Below are 24236 nucleotides of genomic sequence, written 5' to 3' on the forward strand. Positions count from 1 at the left end.
CCCTCAGATGCTGCATGTGCCGCTGCCAATCATTGCTGTAAATGATGATGTCATTTAAGTAGGCAGTGGCATAAGCCGAATGCGGTCTGAGGATTCGGTCCATGAGATGCTGAAACGTAGCTAGGGCTCCAAACAAACCGAACGGAAGCATCACAAATTGGTGTAATCCGAACAGCGTGGAGAAGGCTGTTTTTTCACGGGAAATTGGTGTCAAGGGGATCTGCCAATAACCCTTTGTCAAATCCAGTGTCGAATAAAATCGAGCAGTGCCCAACCGATTGAGCAACTCAACATGAGGCATTGGGTATGCATCAAATTTTGACACCGCGTTGACTTTTCTATAATCCACACAGAACCGTACAGACCCGTTGCTCTTAGGAACTAGAACAACCAGGCTGGACCAGTCACTGTGGGATTCCTCTATTACCCCCATATCGAGCATTGCATCCAATTCTTCCCGGACAATTTTCTTTTTGTGCTCGGGCAATCGGTAGGGATGGCTATGTACCACCACTCCCAGCTCAGTCTCGCTGTGTTGCTGTATGAGGTTCGTACGACCCGGTAGAGGGGAAAAAACACGTCCGCAAATTCCTTTTGCAACTCGGCAACCTCTGCGAGTTGATACGGTGAGAGGTGGTCTCCGCAAGTGACCAGGGTGAAATTATTGTGTTTTGTATTCACCTCTGGCCCAAGCTCCACCCTCTCTGGGACTACCGAAGCCAACATCACAGGGACCGCCTCCCTCCACAATTTCAGGGGGTTGCTGTGATATATTTGACGTGCGCCCCCTCTATCGGTTCACTTTACCTCATATTCGAGATCCCCCACTTGTCGTGTGACCTCAAAGGGTCCTTTCCACTTGCCAAGTAATTTGGAGCTTGTTGTGGGAAGTAATACGAGTACCTTATCTCCTGGTGCAAATTCCCGCAGCCGAGTTACCCTGTCATACAGTCGGCTCTGTCGTTCTTGAGCTTGGAGAAAATTCTCCTGTGTTAGTTGCCCCAGAGTGTGGAGTTTTGCTCTAAGATCAAGAACGTATTAAATTTCATTCTTACTGTTTGAAGGTCCCTCCTCCCAAGCCTCGTGCATAACATCAAGCACACCACGCGGGTGCCGCTCATATAGCAGCTCGAATGGGGAAAATCGCATGGAGGCTTGCGGGACCTCTCGTACTGCGAATAACAGGGGATCGAGCCATTTGTCCCAATTTCTAGCATCCTCATGCACGAACTTACGAATCATATTTTAAGGGTTTTATTAAAATGCTCCACCAGGCCATCTGTTTGTGGATGGTAAACACTGGTGCGGATTGATTTAATAACCAATCAAAGCTCGCATAGTGTCCGTGACATAAAGGTTGTGCCTTGATCGGTGAGGATTTCTTTCGGAAACACTCCGCAACACTGCATGCTGAGATGTTGTGCAGAGGCATTGCTTCAGGATATCGCGTTGCATAGTCCACTAGGACCAATACAAAGCGATGTCCACATGCTGACTGCTCTAATGGCCCAACGAGGACCATTCCAATTCTCTCGAAGGGGACCTCGATCAGTGGAAGAGGGCGCAATGGCACTTTTGGGGTGGCCGGTGGATTCACCAGCTGGCAACTGCTCATTTATAATTGCGAAATAGGGATATGAAAGGGTGACACCCGGCTGGAGTTGTTGACCATCGATCACTCTCACTTGGTCAAAGGCGTGCTTGAGGGTTTCGTCTCGTGACTGCTCCAAAGGGAAATCCCCGAAGACGGGAGGGGCTGCAGCCTCTCCCCCCCTCACCTCATCCTGAAGTGGAACAGACGAAGACGGCCCTGGCTCCGCCTCCCCTGCCAGAGTATTGCACATCTCACATCTCATTGCTTTAGTGCAGGACCCATCCATGCATATTCTCTTTAATACATTTCTAAATTCAGGCCAATTAGTCCCCAAAATCAGCGGATGGGTGAGGCGGTAACTAACCGCGGCCTCCACTCTATGTTTTGTTCCCCGAAATTTAATCACAAGGGTCACCATAGGGTAGTTGTGAATATCCCCATGCACACATTTCACCCTCACCATTTTAGCTGTGCCCAAAGCCTCGTGTTGAACCAAGCATTGGTGGATAGTGGTTTGATTACAACCTGTGTCCACCAATGCTTGGTGAGTACCACCTTTGACTCTTACCGGTATCTGGTACACTCCTGCCTGATCGGGGGCAGCCTGCAGAGTGTCAGACCACTGTTCCCAGCTCCATCACGGGGCATTGATCCTGGAAGTGTCCCGGATCCCCGCAACTCGAGTAGACCGGCCCTGGCGCCACGCCCACACCTGCGTTGGCGGACACTTCCACCTGAGGGGGAGAGCGGCGGGGCACTGTTGATGCTGTGGGTGACGGGAGACACCGCGCGTGGGGAACCAGCTTTGGTGGTGGGACTCCTCGCCTCCGCAGGGCAGGAACAGGCTCTGGGGAGAGAGCAGAATGAGAGAGAGATGAGGGGAGGGGGAAGAGAATGGGGAAAACATAGAGGGAGTGGAGAGAGAGTGGGAGGGCTCTTCCACCCTCGGGTATGCCGTCATCTGGTCCTCCGCCAATTGGACTGCTTCCTTCAGTGATGCCGGGCGGTGACACTGGACCCATTCTGCCATCCTCTCTGGCAGTCGACGGATCAGCTGCTCCAGCGCCACCTGGTCGAAAATTCCCTCGACACCGCGGTCCCCCGCCAGCAGCATTTTCGGCAGGTGCCTCGAAGTCGTTGGCAGAAGGCAAACAGGCGGCCGGACTTTTCCAATTCCATGGACCGGAAGAGCTGCCTGTACTGTTCTGGACTTCTGCCAACCCGTTGCAGTATGGACTTCCTTAGGACACTGTAGTCCAGGAGACTAACTGCCGGTAGTTGTTGGGCTGCGAGTTGGGGCTCCCCGGACAACAAAGGAACAAGCCGGGCCACCCATTGAGCTTGCAGCCAGCCCCAGATCTCAGCAGTCTGCTCAAAAAGGTCCAGGAAGGCTTCTGGGTCATCCTCTGCCCCCATCTTCATGATGTGCGGGGGCATGGGGTTACTGTTGTCCAGGGTCACAGCCGGGGCTTTCCCCTGACTTAGGAGGCTCCGGATGGCCTGCCGTTCCTCTGCCTGAGCTCTGAGGATCTTATGGAATCAACGATCTTGGTCCTGTCAGAGCTCAAGCAGGGCCTGTTGGTGGGAGTGGTGTAGACCGGCGAGGGACTTGAGGACCTCGGCCAATGGTGAAGACTCCATGAGGCTTACCATCTTTGATCTTGATTCCCGGGTTTCGGCACCAGTGTAACACAGCTTCACAGAAGAACACAGGGAAGCGTGTTTTCCAAGCTCAGGTAAGACTTTTAATCGGCCACTTCAATGCTTCACAACTTTACAAACTCATCAGGTTCACAGGCATGTAGACTTTTAAACACATTAGCTTCACAAAACACAACAGATTAAATGCAACAGCTTCAGGAGCACCATGGCCTTCCTTGCGCCAGACTTTCTCTCTATCTCTGCTGGTGGCGTGGTTACTTATGTGCCACTCTCCCCATGCTCACTAGAATTAGAGACAGGTTTTACACATAATCTAGCTCAGGTGCAAGCGCCCTTACCGCTTTCTCTCTCTCTGGACGGATACTTGACCACGCCCCTGCTGCCACATCAAGCAATTTCATAGGGTCTTTAAATAGAAGTGTATTTTTATAAGTATAGTTTTATAAATAGACAATAGTCTTTACTTCTAGCTAAATCAAAGAAATATCAGGGATGATGTCATTTCGGACAAAATTCGGTCAAAAAGAAGGTGTTTTGAAGTTTGGAGCAGTGGTTTGAAACAGCTTGCCAGTGTGAACTTTCAGGAAAACTTCATACCTATTAACATTTTACTATTGTTGATCCACATCATCAGTGGGTGTGACTTGGTGCTTCTGTAACTGGTCTTGCTCAACCTGCTCCAAGCAGGATTTGAACTGGGGTCTCCAGCATGGGAAGTGGGCATGCTATCAATGAGGCTAAAGTCTCTAGTGTCAGTTGCTAGTGCATCTCTTGATGCCAGGGGATTGAGGTTTACACACACTGCACATCACGTACCATCTGGCTACCATTACACTCCACCTGGGGCGGACTGGGTCTAAAAAGTGGCTCTGGACTTTCTGGCCCAGAGTGGCCCACCAAACCCAGCCCGTAACACACCACACCAGCTCACTGATTTCATTTTCTGGCTCAATTTAAAATTTTGGTGTTGAAAAAAAAAAGACATTTTTATTGACTGCTAGTCATGACAATGGGCCCCACCAGTGCAAAAACTGACATAACTTTAAAACATAAAACCACTGTAAATGTGATGAGTGGATTTTCTAGAGAAAGCACTAAAATAAGCACTTTATAGCTCAGCCAAATAATATGTCCAAAAACTTTTTCCCAACATACAGATTTTAGGTTAAAATGTGTCAGAGTGAGTGAGACAATGACCCAATAGCAGAAGAACAGTTTAAAGGATTTATTAACAACAAATGTCAACATAAACTGTAATGGAGATTAATAGAAATCCCAGCAGTGGCTGCAGTAGCAGGAGGCGAAGAAGAAGTCTGTGTGGGTGTTGTGGCCACGCAGCAGGCAAAGGATGAGTGTGTTCGTAGACAGGTGTATGTATTGTGGAAGTCAGGAGCAGATCCGAAGGAAGAGTCCGTTGAAGCGTGGTGCAGAGGGCAAAGCCTGGATGAAGGAAAGCAGTCATATTCCCAACACGCGGGCAGGGACGAAGAATCCTCCACTGGCGATTCATGGGTGGGGAGGACAGGCATATGGCAAACTGGAAGGTAACCACACTTCCCAACATGCGGGCAGAGACAGACAACCAACAGATACACGAGACAACACCAACTAGACAAAGAGAGCAAGGTTAGCCACTTGACAGAACAAGCAATAATCTAAGATGGTGAGGGCACACAAGGATTAAGTAGTTAGTGCAATCAGAGTGGAACAGGTGTAGCTCACACATTAATCAGTGGCATGATCAGTGCTTCCCCCAGAATGATCAACGTTCCCATGAAAACACTGATCATGCATACCGGCTCCACCTGCGAGACATGAGGGAGAGAGGAAAACAAAACAACAGAATAAACCGGCTAACTCACCGGAGCCATGACAAAATGTACATGATAGTAAAAGGGAAAGTGTGTATTTTAGGTGCTGTGACAAGTCAGCATTTCTTCAAAGTTTTAAAGATCTTTATCACCTTTCAACTTTTTTCAAGAAGTGCAAATAAACTATTGTCTTAGTTAATATGAGGTTGTGGAAACAAAAAGTATAATAATAATATATTATATATGTATATATAGCTGTACAAGATCATAAAATATTGTATAAAATAGTTAGATGAAGAAAGTGTCACACAACAGGACACTGATGACAATGCTTAAAATTTCATATCAATTACTATCTGTAAATGTTTATTTAAAAAAATCAATGAAAAAATTGGCCAGAATATGTACATATATAAATATAAACAAATATACATACATGTAAAACAAAATAAACATATCTCTTAAAGTGTAGAACTTTGCAGATATTTTGCAGATTAACTGCTCATATTTTCACTCTAAGTGAGTTTGTTGCATCTTTATATCTGCAGTGTTTTAATTCCTTCCCCAGATTATTCTTGAGAAAAGGTGAAAAGCCCTATGCTTTGACAAGCGCTGATTCTGCAATCCTTTAAACAAAATAAACCTCAAAAACTCAAGTAATATTTTTCATGGCTTATTTTCTGCATTTTTATCAGGCATGAGCATTATTCAGCAAGCAAAACTTCAGCCCCCTGCAGTTTGAATAAATTATGCAAATGACTACTGTGGAGGCGAGGGTGTGGTTGAGCATTCGTCTGGGGAGAGGATGCGGTAAGGGTTTTCACCTAAGATGAATTGCTGGTAATTGCTTTTTCTTTGTTCACAGTGAGAGACAGGGGAAATAAAAGGGGCCAGACCTCAGAGTGAGAGATAGAGCCGAGCCTGCATGTGTGTCAGTGCAGCCATCATTTGTATTTGAGTGTATGTCTTAAGCTTCACCATTACACAGTAAAGCGAACGTGTTTGCATGTAAATAAATTAACCTTTGAGTTGGATTCGCTGTCTCCCGCTTCCTCATCCTCGAATCTGTTACACTGGTGCCGAAACCGGGGAATATAGGAAGGATACGCTGTCATGGAATCGTCGCCGCTGGAGGAAGTCTTCAGGTCCCTTGCCAGCATCCACCAGGGCCAACGCCAAGCCCTCATGGAGCTTCGGAGAGAGCAGCAACAGTGCTTTGAGGTACTCCTTCGGGCCTAGGAGGAGGATCGGCGGGTGCTATGGAGCTTAGTACCTCAGAAGCAGCAGCAGCAGTGCACCCCCATGTGTTGCTCAGCAAGATGGGGCCTCAAGATGATCCGGAGGCCTAGCTTGAGTTCTTTGAGCACACAGCCAAATCTCTGAAATAGCTGCCGAAACAGTGGGCAGTCTATCTTCTGCCACTGCTGACCGGGGAAGCCCAGATCACGGCACAACAGCTTCCGGTCGCCAACCTCCTGGACTACTTGGTGCTGAAGAAGCCCATCTTGCAATGGGTCGGCCGCAGCCCAGAAGAACACCGCCAGTGTTTCCGCTCCTTAATGCTGAGCGAGGTCAGCCGCCCGTTTGCCTTCACCCAGCAGCTCCATGACGCCAGCTGGCAGTGGGTGCTGGCCAAGGAGGACAGCGATGCCAAGGATGTTATCAACCTGGTGGTGCTGGAGCAGTTCGTCTCCCGTCTGTGCTAAGAGCAACCAGTCGTCAAGGTAATTCATAACGTGAATGCCGCTCAGCCTCAGCGAAGCATTGACACATTTCGTGAATGTGCGACGAGCCAGGGATAAGTCGAAAGGCAGGACTTTGAAGTGGTAAGTAGTCCCCTCAAAGGCGAATCTCAGGAAGGCCTGTGATGAGGGGCTAAGTGTACGGGAAAGTAAGCATCTCTCAGGTCGATCAATACAAACCAGTCCATAGGACAAACATTAGACAGAATTTGTTTCTGAGCAGTCATTTTGAATGGAAACCTTGCGAGTGCTCGGTTCAAGCATCTCAGATCCAAAATGGGACATAATCATCCATCCTTTTTGGCAACTAAAAAATAGCGGCTGTGGAATCTGCTGTGGGCATCGTCTGCTGATGCCACCTGTATCGTGTCTTTTGTGAGGAGATTTAATATTTCTGAGCAGAGAATTGGCGCATCCTGCACCATTACGGTGGAGGACATAACAGCTTTGAAACGAAGTGGCAGCCTTGCGAATAGTAGTACGTAGTCATGCTTGAGCACGTAGCTGAACCTAATTTCCGGCTCACGACAGCAGGGAAAGTGAGAGGGCTATTAGGCGATATTGAGGCGCCTAAAATATCTGCGTTGCGGCACAGTGTCAACAGCAGTACAAACAAGTATTGAAATTACTTGTGTCAAAGTACTAACTCGTTCCCAGCTTGCAGCGGCGGGGAAAGCGAGATGGCTATTAGGTGACATTGAGACACCTAAAACTCTGTACCAATATAGACCGTCTCCTGGTGTGTTGCCAACCATAGTATAAACAGGGTGAACCATCCTGCATCACAGAGGAAATGACACACTCCGTTCCCGGCTGAGCACAGCACGGTGACAGTGCCAGAGACTTGAACTCTCACTGAATAGGGAGAACATCAAGACATAATAAGCTGTTCGTGCATCTCTGGAAGAATGGCACCGGCGGCAAAACATGGAGGCGCGCCAACACGGTGAACACTGTTTTTTTTTTTTTTTAGCTTCAGGCATCGCTGTTTCATACCGTTTTCCCACCCACTGGGAGAAATTATGGTAAAAGTCTCAACTTTGCACGTACATGTCCACTAATGTAGCCCAGAGACACAGTATCCCTGACATAAACCACCATGAACTATTGCAGCGTACCGGAGTGAGCCATCAATTGCCATGGAACAGGTGAGGCCGCTGGATATGGAGAAGAGGAGGGACGCAGGCTCAAGCTGGAGAAAATCACCCTCAAATTCTCAGTGCTCTGTGTCCCATCCTTGCTAGATACAGGAAGTTGAGGGACGGCGTCAGCTTCCTCAGAAGCAGGTCGAGAGCAAAGCATTTGAGTATTACGCGCTCGCAATAACACGATCAATCTCAACGAGCGCTGTGTGCCAGGCAGGGATAATGTTAGTGACATAGCACCCCTCTAATCATAAACTCAGCCGAACGTGATCGCATCGTGCGCACCGCACATCATGGCCGTGCTGGGCAGGTGAAGCCGCTTTACATGGAGAAGAGAAACGCAAGGTGCAAGCCGGTGACAAAACATACTCAAGTTCTCCGTGTTCTATATCCTGTCCTCATGCGACTCCCTTGAGTGGTCCCTCAGGAGCCGCAGGAGTATGGCGGGAGGAGAGGGAACCGGCTTTTAGAACTAAAGCAAGCGGAGAGAAAAGCGTTTCGAGTTTTTTATATGCCCACCAAAAACACAATCAAACTCGGCGAGCACTGTGTCAGCGTGGGCTCTGCTCAGGCAATCACAGCGCTTTTGTAGAACGGTCGAAGACACTTGATGTAGAGAAGAGGAGAAATGTAAGGCACGAGCTGGCGATAAATGCTCTTCAAATCTCCATGCTCTATTCCCTGTCCTCACGTGCCTCTCTCGTGCAGTTCCTCGGAAGCCGCAGAAGGAGTATAGCGGGAGGAGACGGGGATGGCGTCAGCGTTCAGAATGAAAAATGAGACGAGAGCAAGCGTCTTTTGAAATTCATGAATTCACAGTGAACACAATTAGCCTCAACATGTGCCGCTGTACGTAAAACATCACTCGTCCCCGCCAGACAGAGGGTTTTCATGTGCTTGTTGAAACATTTGCAAAATGCCATCTTTATAAAAACGTTGTTAAGCAAACGACTCTTACGATTGTGCACAGTGTACAAATACACATTCACACATAATCAGGCTGTAGCGCTTATGTTACACGCATACAGAAAATCCAATATAACCCAATAATTCAAAGGATACTTTCCGTTGAAGCCCACAGGCCACAAAATAATTAGTTCATTGTGAAGCGGTGAAAACGGCGAAGATGTATCGCCCGCCCGCTGTCCCACAGGAGAGAAATTCCACACACTGCCATTCAGCGGTGAATGTAGTATTCCGTGACTCCTGGAGCACCACAGGGGTTGAAGACAACTCTGATCCACCCGCTGTGAAAGGTGCAGATCTTGATGGCGATTCTAGTAGAGAGAAATTCAGTTTTCGAGCTGAGTATGAGAGAGAGATTATCGACATCCTGAAGTAAGGTGACCAGATTTCTGAAATGAAAAACGGGGACATTTCTAGTTCATTGGTAAGTATGTCATTGAAATTTCATGTTACTTATCTATGAATTAAAAAAAGAGGACCATTCAGATGTTATGTATTCGACCATAGTGAATGTAGTAATGTCATGAACTATATTATATCATACTCTATTGAATATGTCTCAATGAAATTCTGATACGGAGGTAAAAGTGTAAATCATTTTTATTGTCTTCTGTTACATATGACTTTATTCTTTTCTTCACTGTATACATTAGATGACATTGTGGCATAAAAGTGAACTAAACAAACATATATAAACAATGATTGAATATAGGAACTGTTGCAGCTGACTCCACAGCACAGGTAAACCTGACCTTGGTCACACTCTTTGCATCTCTCTTCTTACTCTCTTCTAAAATTCCTTGTATTCTCCTCTTTTCCTTCATCTTTACCTGGAACTTTCCTAAAAGTAAGATGGTAGGCTGCTAACTTGCTTGTTGGCAAACTGGCATAGGAATTTTAAAAGAAATGAGCTCACCTGACTACCATTTCCCTCAGTATTACAACTGAAATCATATGAAACACTTACACTATGTATTATATCAGGGCCTGAAATTCATTACTGAAGGGCTGTTTGCCCCCCTTAGATGCCTTATATTGTTGGGGATTTTTCCACTTTGTAGTCATGACACAAAGATATTCAGTATTGTATAATAATATATTATTATTATTATTACACTATTTCACCTAACTGTTTCTATCAGTTATCTCATATGGTATATCCTATGGACCTGTTTTTCTTAATTATACCTTTTATTTTGATCAGCTCTTATGCATTATGATGCTTCTTTTCAGTCACTTCTTTCCCAGCAAAGCGCAATGTAATCTATGCTGTAATGTGCTGACTTACATTTATTGTTGTCTTTTGCAGATACTTTATTATACATTTCATTTATTTTCCATGTTATTAATGACATATTCTTATTTTAAATGCATTCATTTTATATAATACTTAACAATATAACTTCTTTATAACATAGCTAGTATGTGCCTCACCTCGAAGCTGATAACGATGATAACGATGATGATGATGATTCTTTTCAATTGTGCTTGCTCCCTGGTCCAGTTCTTAATGGCAAAACTGGCAAGAACAAGTAATCAGTAAAGGATGATGTATGACTTAAAGCTGCTTTAGCGAGCAGCCCCCTCTGTTGGTCAAAATAAACAGCACATGGTAAACCTTGGCTTCAATTGCGGCTTTCTTGTCATGTATTTTCACCTTTTTTGAACGCGCAGTAAAAACAGGGACATTTCCGGGGACAGCTCCAGTTGGGGACAGACCGTCAAAAACTAGGAATGTCCCCGGAAAATGGTGATGTCTGGTCACCCTACCCTGAAGGAGAAAATTCTGAAGAGATAGGTCACCGGCATTATATGCGCCCGCTGAAGCACGTGAGGGAGGCGGAGCACAAAGCGCTATCTGCCAATTAAAATTGCAGAGATTTTAAAGAGATTCAGAGATTGGGTACGCCTGTGGGGATAACCCTATAGTGTCAGCTATGACGCAGCATTCATGACTTAATTGAAAGGGAACTAACAACTCACGTTTTACCTGTCAATCAGACATGCTTGGAAGTTGTGTTCGTTACTATAGGAACAATAATAGGCTGTGGGCACGTTTTCTCAGAATCATCATTGGCCGGTAGAAAGAAAAAGAAAGAAACAAAATTGTAGCGCTCTATTTGAAATGAAAATAAGATAAATGGTTTCACGTCATACAGAATAACATTATTAAGAATAATGAATAAATAAAATCAACTCATTTTTCTGTTTTAAATATCCAGATTGTCAGAAACAATCCTACTTACAAAAGCACTATGTTTGAACCAAGAAAAATTTCAATTAAGCCCTATAATGAACGCGAATTGTAGTGGATTACAGCTTGGGCCCATAGACCAGTAGGCTTGGAATGAAGACCAGGAGTTGAGGTGTCAATCAAATTAGTTGAATTTTACTGAAGACAGTTGATCGCTAAATCAAATGGCAGAAGTCAGCAGTACAAAAGCCTCTGAGTTCAAAGACAGAAGAATCACAAACAGAACACATGTCCAAAAACATCAATACGTATAGTCAGATACAGCATCAAGTTGACGTTAATGCTATAGCTTCTAGAATTCTGATTGGTTACAAGCACAGATAACTATAGAACATTTCTGAACATGGTCATTGTGTACATCATTTATCTCATTGATTGTTGGCATGACGCTTTAGTTCTGTATATAGGCTCCAATGGTCTGAGTCAGGTCATAGGCCACGGACAGTCTTCCCTTTATGGACAATAGTAGGTCTCTGAGGTCCAGTTGTCCACCTCTTGACTCCTGTTCACACTTTAGTGAATTCCTGAAACAGAAATACTTTTGGAGAAACACACACAGTTTCTCCTATTCAAGGTCTTATACTACAAAGCTTCTGTTGGAGACTGGTCTTATCTTATTGGAACTCAAAACATAGAGATAATTGTACTTTCTCTCAGAGCATTTGAAGTGGTATTCTTATTAAGCTGGCAGAAAACCTTCACAATCAATGTATGTTGTTAGGTCATGTAGACACTAGAGAAGCGGCCTAAGTGACCACTAATTTAATTCACTCAAAGGATATATATATATATATATATATATATATATATATATATATATATATATATATATATATATCTCCAGGCGTCCACCCCTTCAGAATTATAGCAACATGGAATGATATTTGCAACAAATAAATAAATCCTTCCTTTTGTACTGAGATTTCAATCTCCAGTGAAGACAACAAGAGCTAGAGGAAGAGAACAAAGAGGGAAGTTTTTACTATTTAGTGAAGAAACGTTAGTTTAGGAGTAGTTGAGAAAGGGCATGATAATATTTACATTTAGTTAGTTTATCTATGGAGTATTGCTTGATTCATTTATATTAAATGTATTGGTAACTCGTTACAATGAGGTTGTGTGTATACATTATATTAATAACGGTGTGTCTATTTGCACCCCGGTGTAAACAGCATCTGCCACACAGTGCAGCTATTTGCACCCCAATAGTTTGGTGGAACCACAGAAATATATGACAAACTAGCCAATAGATGTCGCTGTACTGACGTACGGTGTAAAGATGGTGTGTGAATGTGTACTGTTGTCCTAGCAACTGTAGCTCGAGTCCATGTTTTTGTCCCACTCTTTTTCCCATACCATTTCCTTTTTACACTCTTAATATTTCCTTAAATACTACTTAAAATAATATATAAAAATGCATATAAATGTTGATTTCATCACAGTTATTTGCTCACGGTGAATGTCGAGGAGTGCAGAGAAGGGTTTGATCATTGATCGCACTCGTTCCCGTGGCTCGGCATCACTTGTGTGTAGATTGTATCACTGTATTACTAATTTTGTAGTAACCATGTTTTTTTTGGCAGAAACCATAGTTTTAATGCAAATAACCATGATGTTGTTGGTTCAGTAATATGGTGGTAGTAACCATGGTTAATTTTGTGGTTACTGTAAATTTACAAAAAATACCATGGTGAAACCATGGTTACTGTAGTAAAACCAAAAAAAAAAAAAAAAAAAAAAGAAATTATGGGAAGGTTAAGGTTAGGATTAGGGGTAGGGTTTAATGTAGTGTGTCTGTGGGACTCTAAATAAACACAGTAAACACACTGCTGTGATGCCCATACTCTATGTTAGTATTTAAATATGGGTGCAAATAGTATCTAGCATTATTTGCACCATGGTTGGGGTGCAAATAATATCTGACACTATTTGCACTGCGGTGTAAATAGCATATACCATGGTGCAAATAGCATCTGCCTAATAATACATGTTACATGTGCATGTGTTTACATATATATCCTTAACGTAAAGTATATTAAATCATAATTTGCATCCTGCATGCACCATTCATATTGTCTTAGGAAGTCTCACAAACGATTGTAGCTTCAAATCAAGAGGGAATAAAGGGACATTTTAGGGTCAAGTATAAGTGTAATTAGTATGCAAACACTGAAATGAATGCTCCCCAAAGTTAGTGACCTTATGTACTGAAACACATCATGTGTAGAGGGGTGAAAGGATGGGGACAGAGGTGAGAAAGTTCAGCATAGAGGACAAGCTGCTCTGCTTTTCTGACAGCTCTGCTAGCCAAGATACATGCACACTCTCTTTCTCACTGGCTTTCTCAGTCATTTCTCCCTCTCTTTTTGGAAAAATTGAAACCAATTAGTGGGCACTAATACCAAGCATCAATGACTAAACATTAATTTAATGAAGTAGTTCATCTTGAAAATCTCAGTAAATTCAAAACATACTATACATTCATGGACGAAAGTATGTGGACACCCGAACACTTAACAATAAGGTTCCATTTGCTATAGTTAACAACATTTGTTGACAAGAACTAACAATGAGCAACAATTTTACAGCATTTAATAATCTTGGTTAATGTTAATTTCATCATATACTAACACATTTCTAAAATCAAAAGTTGCATTTGTTAACATTAGTTAATGCACTATGAATTAACATAAACTAACAATGTCATTATTGTTCATTGTTAGTTCATGATACCTAATGCATTAACTAATGTTAAGTTATTGTGAAGTGTTACCAAACCATAGAATTTATTCCAAATGCAGCTGTGCAGACTGATCACACTGTGAATTAAATTACAAGAAATCTCTGCTGCTGAAATCAGTCTTACCAAAATTCAAACCGCTGCCCCCAGCAGACGAATCTGGAAGTGTTGTTGAGGTGAAATTTCTGCAGAGTGGTGCGAAAAGCAAGAAGTAATTTTAGTTTTAAATGATGTAATACAGTCAACAGGGATGCATATTTTATTAACTCTACCTCCTAAACCAAACCCCAATTCTTAAGTTAGAAGCCTTTATTATATACAGTGAATTTTTTTGTTTTGTTTTGTTTTGTTTTTTGCATATCACATATGGGGTTAGAGTCAGCCATGGTATGGCACCCCTGGAGCAGATAAGGTCGAGGGCCTTGCTCAAGGGCCCAACAGTGGCATCTTGGCAGTGCTGGGGCTTAAACCCCTGACCTTCTGGTCTGTAACCCAGAGCCTTAACTGCTGAACCACCACTGCCCCTGTTATGTAAACATGATTACTTATTGGTTTCCACAGGACCAGAATCCGCACAACACAGTACCAGTTGCGCCACAGGGAAAGGTAAACAAATTTGAACTGATGCAAAAAATGTCTGATGAGGGATGACGCTTTTCAGTTATTCAGCTAAATCATGCTGATTTCAGGGTCCATAAAGCAGCATGTCGATTTCCCGTGTGATTATGTGCTGTAACAGCTTCCACTCTTATGTTGGAACATGGCTCTGGGGATTTGCTCCCATTTAGACACAAGAGCATCGATGAGGTCAGTCACTGAAGTTGGGTGATGGGGCCTGGCTTTCAGTTTAATGTTCAGTAAAAAAATCTAATATAAACCTGCAGCAGGTCAAAAATACTCTGGCTGATACACAAGATGACAGAACAGTGTGTGTGTGTGTGTGTGCGTGTGTGTGTGTGTGTGTGTGTGTGTGTGTGTGTGTGTGTGTGTGTTTCAATTTGCAGTGTGATCAAGGTCCTGATTACAAGGATCTCTTCTGTAGCATGTGGCAGATGAGAGTATACGTGTATATGTGTGTGTATGTTTGGCTCCCCTCCAGGGATGCTGGTGGCTGATGAAGGACAGTGCTTCTGGCTTATTGAACTGTCTGAACCACTTTCTGAAAGCCAAGACAAGATAAAGTCTTTGACTGCAATGACATTAGAGCCCACCTGCTGCCTTTAACAGGGGGTGACCAAAACCTCTGTATTCTAAAAAAAAGCTTATGTTTACACAACCCACATTCTTAAATCACTATGTGGGAGGATGCCCATTGACCATTTTAATGATTGGGATTTTTTTTTTTTTTTTCTTAACTGAAATGCTCTATTTTAAGATCAGGCACACAGTTTCCCTTTGGGAAACCAGCAACCAGCATTCTAGTTTCCAAGTTACCAAGCTATCTAATTTCCATATGCTCCAAGAAGGATCCATAATAGCCATTTAGTTGTGCACTTGCAATTTGTTGGAATGATTTCACTTATATAGAGCTCATAGAATTATTACATCTATGATATGATGGTGATAATTGATTATGGTGTTAAACTCATTGCCATTGCTATATTTTGGGGATTTGATGAGGAATGATTTATCTGCAAACATATTCTGCTCTGATTTGTAGTTTGCCTAAAGACATTTAAAGATTGCCTTATAAATTCTCCAAGTTCAAGATATCCTTGTATGTTGTTGAAGAAGATAACATAACTGATGTGAAATTCTGAAGCAAACTGAAGCACTGCAAAAACCATTTAAAGCAATTCACTAACATCCATTCTAGGCTTCAGGAATTTCCATGGAAACAAGGAACTGAATAGATCCTAAAATACGTTAGCATTTGTTTTCACACACACACACACACACACACACACACACACTCACACACACATACACACACACACACACACACACACACACACACACTCACACACACATACACACACACACACAACACGCACGCACGCACACACACGTTGGTGCGGCTGTCCTTATGAGGACTCTCCATAAACATAATGATTTTTAAACGGTATGAGCTATAGATTCTATACCTTAACCCAACCCCTAAACCTAACCCTCACAAAAAACTTTCTGCATTTTTACACTTTCAAAAAAACATTGTTTATTATGTTTTTTAAGCAATTTGAATTATGGGGACACTAGAAATGTCCTCATAGACCACATTTATAGCATAATACCCTTGTAATTACCAGTTTGTAACCTAAAAAGATGTCCTCGTAACCACCCAAACCTGCCCCCCCACACACACACATTTTGATATTTGTGGTTTATGAGGACTCTCCATAGACATAATGATTTTTATACTGTACAAACTATCTATTCTATCCCCTAGCCCTCACAGAAACCTTTTGGCATGTTTACATTTTCAGAAAAACCTTGTTTAGTATTTCGAATTTTAGCCACTTGAATTACGGGGACACTAGGGATGTCCTCATAAACCAACTTTATAGCATAATACCCTCATAACTACTAGTATATAACCTAAAAAGAAATTCTCTTAAACCACTCTTAATGACAGAATGTTCATTTTTGGTTGAACTATCCTTTTAAGCTATAAATATTTTTATGTAAGAAGGGTGAACCCAATTTTACAGTTGATTGGATGCTATCACAAATAGGAGTATTTTATAGTTCTCATGATCCTCTTCTACTGGATGGAAAAAAATATATTTATTTCTTGAGTACCCTCACAATAACTTATGATGCATTCTAGAATTGGTTAACTAATTATAGACACAGTAATATCTAGAGAGAGCCCTGTTTATTTGAATGAACTGTTTATTTGAATTGATACCCACTCCCCTGCCCTGTGCCTATACAGCAGTGACTGGGTGTCCCACAAGAATCATCATCTCTTTAATGGAATTTGCCATAAGTTTGATTGATTTTGTGCATTGAGGTAGAACTACGTGGGTGTTTACATACTCACATCTCTGTGGGCTAGTAATCCTGTCATTTCATAAAACAGGGTTTGTGAGCAGTTCCTGTGATGGTTTGCACAGCAATGACAGGTGGTCGCACTGTTGATCTATGTTTTTTCATGCAAAACAGTCTACAGCAACAGCCTCTTTGATGCTATCCTATCTCAGTGGTTCATAAATATGTAAATAATCATATATTGTTTCCCCTACACAAAGGAGCCATAACCTACTTTTTGCTTAATTTTATGTTTTGATTGTTACAAAGCCAGGACACTTTGTGTGTAATTCTTTCCTGTTTGTTACAATACTTTTTGTTCTGTATGTTAAAATATTGTTCTGTTAAATTACTTTCACCTACCAGTTTAATGTGCAAAAACAACTGTAATTATAAGCCATAAACACTGCTAAACTTTCAAAACATTACTCACTTTTCTTTGAGCACCCAGACCATCCCGACATACCAACATTGGCTCAAATAATGGTGTGAACTTGGGAAACCTGTTTGAAAACAGCCATAAATGTTAAGCTTTTGTTCACAAAACCAGCATCATCACATGGGAAATCAAAATGCTGCTTCTGTATGTTCTTGTATCCTGAAATCGACCCCATTCTGACAAATTACAGACAAGCAGGGTCTTGCATCAAACATTTTTACATTTCCACCATGATCATCTTTCACTCTAGCACTACTGAGACAGTAGGTTCCGGTCCCATGGAAACCAGGAATAATTACATTCACATAAAATGGTTAGCGTGATTTGGATGTTGCATTTTCGCTCTAAAATTACATTTTTACTGCACTGAAGGGTAGGTTTAGAGATGGGGTTTCAGTTAGATTGACTGTATAACATCATTTATCACTAAAAACACAACTTGCTTCTGGTATCACTCTGTGGACATTTTGCCCGGAAACTGGAGCTTACACGTTCCCTTACAATATATTCAAAAACACTTCCAGCTTTGACCACTAGGGATCAGAGCACAGCAAGCACAGACCGATTTCAGCCGAATTCACAGTACTATCAGTCCTAACAAAACATACATTTTAGGGACACTGAATGTTGTCTTTAAATCAGGACACCATACAAGCAGATCGTTGAAAGTCCCCCCTCAGGCTTTGGCACTGGTAGAGGAAGTATGGATTGAGCCTGAATATATTGCATAATCCATTCTCATGGCACACTGGGTGCAAGCATGGCTCATGCCACCCTTGCGGTGTGGTTAACCATTCTAATCAATGCCCACTAATTAGCTGAGATGCAGGAGCATTGAGTCAGAGGCCGCAGATCACAGTAAGTGTAGATAAGCTCACATTGGTGTGCAACATTAGCGCCTAATTAATCTCTTAGACTGTCGTCTGCCTTTCTCTGAATCTCATCACTGAACTCTTTGAAAGCTTTAGAGTGTAGTTTGATGTAAGATGAAGAAGCCTGGTGAATACAATATGCCAGTGACTGGTTCTAAAAAAGCCATTAAATTCTATATTTAATATGTCTATTATTCTCTCTCTCTCTCTTTCTCTCTTTCCAGAGTTATATTTAGCCTAACCTTTTGAAAGTGGGTATGCGCTGGTGACGCTGATATAAATATTAATGTAAATAAAATGTGAAAAAGCCTCTGCCAGATAGTGAATATATACTAGTCTGTATTTAAGATGAAATTATTTGCTTATTCTTTATTCACAAAGCTTTTAGCTTAGTGCTGATAGCTATACTTGTTGGAGTTGTTAAGAAAGAAATTGACACATTTGATTACACATTGCATGGTTCCATTTAATACAGTTTTTTTTTTCTTTTAATAGTCCAAAAAATGAAAGTATAAATACATCTATTGACAATAAGATGCACACAAACAATATGCATAACTCAAGCCTCTAATGCATGTCGGCCCAAAAATAAAATAAAAGGATGAAACAGATTCCTAGATGAAAAAAGTGCTATACTGTAACTTAGGACAGCCCTTTTTTTCCCCTCCCCTTTTCTTCTCAATTTGGAATGCCCAATTCCCAATGCGCTCTAAGTCCTTGTGATGGTGTAGTGACTTGCCTCAGTCCAAGGGGCGGAGGATGATTCTCAGTTGCTTCTGTGTCTGAGACCATCAATCCACGCATCTTATCACGTGGCTTGTTGAGTGCATTACCTCGGAGACCTAGCGCGTGTGGAGGCTTCACGCTATTCTCCACGGCATCCACGCACAACTCACCACGTGCCCCACCAAGAGTGAGAACCACATTATAGTGACCACGAGGAGGTCAACCCAACATGACTCTACCTACTCTAGCAACTGAGCCAGTTAGTTGCTTAGGAAGCCTGACTGGATTCACTCAGCATGCCCTGGATTTGAACTCGTGACTCCAGGTGTGGTAGTCAGCGTCTTTATTTGCTGAGCTACCCAGGCCCAGGACAGCACTTTAAAAATCTTCCCACATTCATTTAGTGGCCATTTTACTTTGAGAATTCATTGAGGAGATGCTTAAGCACATCTAAACTATCAAAAATATCTTGCATACTTTCAACTGGATGAGAGTAAATGTTTCAAATGTTGAAGTTAATATTTCCGGGTTCAATTCAAGTTAAACTTAATCGACAGCATTTGTAGCATAATGTTGATTACCACAAAAATTAATTTCAACCCGTCCCTCCTTTTCCCAAAAAAAAATCTGGGTTACAGTGAGACACTTACAATGCAAGTGAATGGGGCAAATTGGTAAACGTTAAAATACACACTGTTTCAAAAGTACAACCACTTTTGATTTTAGTGATAAAATCACTTAATATCCATTTCTGTGTAAAGTTATATTCAAATTTTCAACTTCGTTACCATGACAACAAAACTCCATAAACCCTGTAATCCCAGTAACAATGATTTAAACAAATTTAAACAGCTCAAAAAATACATGAGTTTTAACAGATGAATCAATGTAAGTGCTTCTTTAAAATTCTAAGCTTCACATTTCTGCCTTTAAACCCTCCAAAAAATTATTTTTTGTGATAATTAACATAATGCCACATATACTATCGATTGAGATTATCTTGTATTGAACCCAGCATTTTCTTTTAAATCATGTCTGATTAACATCAAAGGGCTGGACTGGTTGTACATTATGAACAAGGTAGATCTGTCTCTAAATGTCTAATAAGATTGAATTTTCATGATTAATCTATTATTCCAGTTTCATAATCTCAGAGATGCTGTGATACAGATACAATGGACTCAGAGATGCTGTGATACAGTCATGATAAAAAAAAAAAAGAAGTGTTTGCAAATAACTTGCTTGAAGGAATTTCTGGGTCAGCTGTGCTATATCAAATGAAGATACACCAAAATGCAAGGGGTGAAATTGATACACTTTGCATATTTTGCTGCTTCCAAAAATGCAAAGTATACATATTTGACATATATGAGTCATAGTTGTAACAAGCGCCACACAGAACCTTCTTCGAGGCTGAATTTTATTACGTAGCTGTGCACTGCCACAGCTCTCAAAGATCTATTATTCTGAGCACGTAGTGCTGCTTCCTGATGTTTTTTCTTAATGAATCCTCCTAGAGGCTCCCTCCTCCCTTTTACCTCCCGACCACTACTCTGCCTCCCTCTCACCACCTATTTTGTCTCTCCATCTCTTTGTCTCTCTCCCTATTCCCCCTTAACTAAATGGGGAAAAATCACAGACATTGTCATATTAACCATTCTCTTTCAAAACGCAGAAATATTTGAACTTACTGTGATTCCAGGTGTATTTGTCACCATGCACATAAAATATCTTTTGGACAGAAAATTAAAAAGGCTTCTACAAAGGGAACTGTTTTTTATAAACCCAGCGGTGGCTGATACAAAAATATCTACTGTTATAAGACAGGCACTCAAGAACACACTAGGATTGGCTACAAATAGCTGGCGATTGTTCTCACAGAGAAAAATACAATATATACTGTATATTTATATATAAAAAAATATATAACATACTATATATATATATATATATATATATATATATATATATATATATATATATATATATATATAGCAAAACACTAAAAAAACAAAACCTTGCTCCTTAAACACACACTTAAGCTGAAGTACATAAACAGTGCAAATAGAACAACATAATATCCAAATACTGATCATTTTCTCATATGCAGCATATTCTAAATGTACCACTTTTCTTGTTTCCTTTTTTTTTTTTTTCTTAATCTACAGCACATTCAGTTGTTCTTGGACCGACATTCATATACTGTATATTAAATGTGTTGTGAAAACTAGTTTACTGCTGACATGTCAATAGATATGTTCTGGTTCCCTATTGCTACTCTGTGTGCTACAGTATGCAGGTGAATTAATTTATTACCTGAACGCTCATACACACGTACACACAAACGTGCACAACACTGTTCCTCCAAAAATAACCATATTTTGACAGACAACACCTCAAAGCAATAGGTAATAGCAAAATAACAGTCTAAAACTCGAACCATCTCTTTGTTGCAACACACAATACTTAAACGTGCACGGATGTCAGCGTAAACATACTCTCTAATCATACTTAAATATCAAAAAACTATTTCATTATGTCATGCACAACATAAGTTCACATTTGCTTGTCCTTATACAATTAAAATAGTCTCTCTGTAATGTTGTGGCAAAAACTTAAACATACATCAAACAAACAATTAAATAAATAAATATATGTTCGGAAAAACTTCATTTTTCAAGCGATAAACTGTTTGCAAGTGACTCAATAGAAATAAAACTTGATGACAAATTAAGTAGGTGTCATTCTTTTACCATTGTTTTCCCAGTATTCATATCTCTCACAAAAGCCTTGTTTACTGACCTGCAGTCAGTTGCAGTCAGAGCTTTCCATTGTTTTGCAGTGCATCCTTTTGTTAGCAAGTACAGATCTTTGATCAGTGTTCCACAACTATGAAAAGTCTATTTAAACATAAGAATTTCTCTTCTCATAAAAACCTTGATAATTCTGTCATTACTTACTTATACTCATGTTGCTCCAGACCTGTCCGCAGAACATTAAAAATATTAAGCAGTATGACAGCCTCAGTCACCACAGTTCAGTTCACTTTTATTGTATGGAAAAAAAGTCGCAATGTATGTGAATGGTGACTGTGACACTACTTAACATTTCCAGGGAATAAAGTCATACAGGTTTTGAACATGAGGTTGAGTCCATGATGACAGAATTTTTATTTTTGGATGAACAGTCCCTTTAAGGAAACAATGAAGAAGGGGGTGTTGCCACTGAACACATCTATCTTCTCAAGCAGTGAAAGTTGCAGCATTGTCAGGGAGCTTAAATTTTCCTGTTTCTCCAATCATCTGATCATATTAAGTCAGGATTATTTTACGCCAAAAAGCTTACAGTCAAAACACAATACAAGGACCTCCTTGGTCCACGTTCCATTTTCTTTATAACATTTTACCCAACAGAACAAACATACAGTATAGAATGCAGGGGAGTAAACTCACTCGGCATATGTGAAAGGGCGGATAATATTACTGTTTGACAGTTTAGAACTTACCCTTTAACTGATCCAGGTTACACTAATTTGGATTCAGAAAAACAGTCTTTTTCCAGAGCACCATAAAAAGTCTTCATCCTTTGTTAAAGTAAAAGTTCACCCAAAATGAAAATTCTCTCATCATTTACTCTCATCAGCCATGCCAGATGTGTATGAATTTGTTCTTCTACAGAACAAAAAGGAAGATTTTTAGAAGAGTATCTCAGCTCTTTTGGTCCATTCATTGCAAGTGAACGGTGGCCAGAACTTTGAAGCTCCAAAAAGCACATACAGGCAACATAAAAGTAATCCATAAGACTCCAGTGGTTAAATCCATGTCTTCAGAAGTGATATGGTAGTTGTCCTTTTTTTACTATAAATGTTCACTTTCACCAGCTCTCCTAAGTGCTCTCTTCTCTCCTATGAGTTCTTCTTCTTTTATATTTGGTGATTTGTACTCTGTGCATATTGCCACCTACTGTGCAGAGAGGAGAATTTATAGTAAAAAAGGACTTAAATATCGATCTGTTTCTCACCCAGACCTATCATATTGCCCATGAAGACATGGATTTAACCACTGGAGTCATATGGACTACTTTTACTTTATGTGCTTTTGGAGATTCAAAGTTCTGGCCACCATTCACTCACATTGTATGGACCAGCAGAGCTGAGATATTCTTCTAAAAATCTTCTGATGAGAGCATTTTACTTTTTGGGTGAACTTTTTCTTTAAGTGCTTCATATGTTTGGGACGAATGAATGTGCTTCTCACAGAGTGCACTGCTCCGAGCTGAAGATGCCCCCTTCCTTCTTTTCTCTCCTCCTAGACCTGTGTACCTTCCAGCAGGCAGCCGCTATTAACAACATGACAAATCCCACAACAAGCAGTACCAGGGACACCACTTTAGTCTGGGGTAGCGTATTGTAGGTGAACGTGACGCCAGTGCCTGCCATGCCAATCACCAGAGAGATTACCCCGAAGGGAAACACGCAGCGGTACCAGGACTTCTCAGTCCCACCAGTTGCCTGGGCCAGCCGCTCCAGGGTGGAGAGGTCCTCTGGGGCTTTAGGTACATGTATCGGTCTTGTGCCATCCTGGGGTTCGCTGCAGTCAGGGTCCAGCGTGGGCAGTTGTGCCGAGGCTGGATGCTGGCAGGGCAAGTGGCCAGATGAGCAGCCCATCTCAGAGCTGCAAGCCAGGGGAGCCACTGGTGAGCTCTTGCTGGTTTGCTGTTCCTTCTTCTACTGGCTCTGTCAGGAGTAACTAGTTACCTGAGAAGAAGGGATATTTCATGCAGTGATCTATATATGGAGCTGTATGAGGATATGGAGAATCATAGAGTAAGAGAGATGCTGGCATGCTAAGTTGAAAGAAGATTTGCTCACCTCCTTTCTCAGGCTTTGATGCGTTCCTTGCTCCGTTGCATTGGTGTGCCTGCCCTGCTTGTAACAGCAGCACATTGTCTGTTTTGCTAGCTGAGCTGACTGAATTATACAAAGCTGGTCAGGGAGGAGCTAATGAGAGCAGAGGGGTTGATCGGAGGCATCTGATTGGCTGCCTTTCTCCTGTGACATCATAGTTGTTTGAGAGGCCTCAAAACACGTGTGATTGATGATGCTGATAACCACACCATATACCACCTACATTCATGCACATCTCTCGCACTCTAATGCTTTTTTCTCTCTATTTCTATAAATACCTACTCTAATGACTGAAAGCTTTTCTTTTTACAGACTGTAGTCTGAATAGTGCAAAAGTGAATAGTGCAGTTTTTCTTTAAAGGGGTAGTTCACCCAAAAATGAAAATTATGTCATCATTTACTCACCCTC

The 24236-nt window shown here is 41.5% G+C and overlaps 1 long non-coding RNA gene across 1 annotated transcript; it reads right to left on the reverse strand.

Annotated features, from left to right (window-relative positions):
* Positions 1–2447: 2447 nt before the first annotated feature.
* On the reverse strand, positions 2448–23162 carry LOC127427513 (uncharacterized). Its single transcript, XR_007894949.1, has 3 exons — positions 22427–23162; positions 9017–9309; positions 2448–8877 (listed from the first exon to the last, which is right to left on the reverse strand). It is a non-coding gene; the product is annotated as an uncharacterized LOC127427513 (long non-coding RNA).
* Positions 23163–24236: the final 1074 nt, after the last annotated feature.

The sequence above is a fragment of the Myxocyprinus asiaticus genome, chromosome 36 (assembly GCF_019703515.2).
Source record: "Myxocyprinus asiaticus isolate MX2 ecotype Aquarium Trade chromosome 36, UBuf_Myxa_2, whole genome shotgun sequence".
Classification (NCBI taxonomy): Eukaryota; Metazoa; Chordata; class Actinopteri; order Cypriniformes; family Catostomidae; genus Myxocyprinus; species Myxocyprinus asiaticus.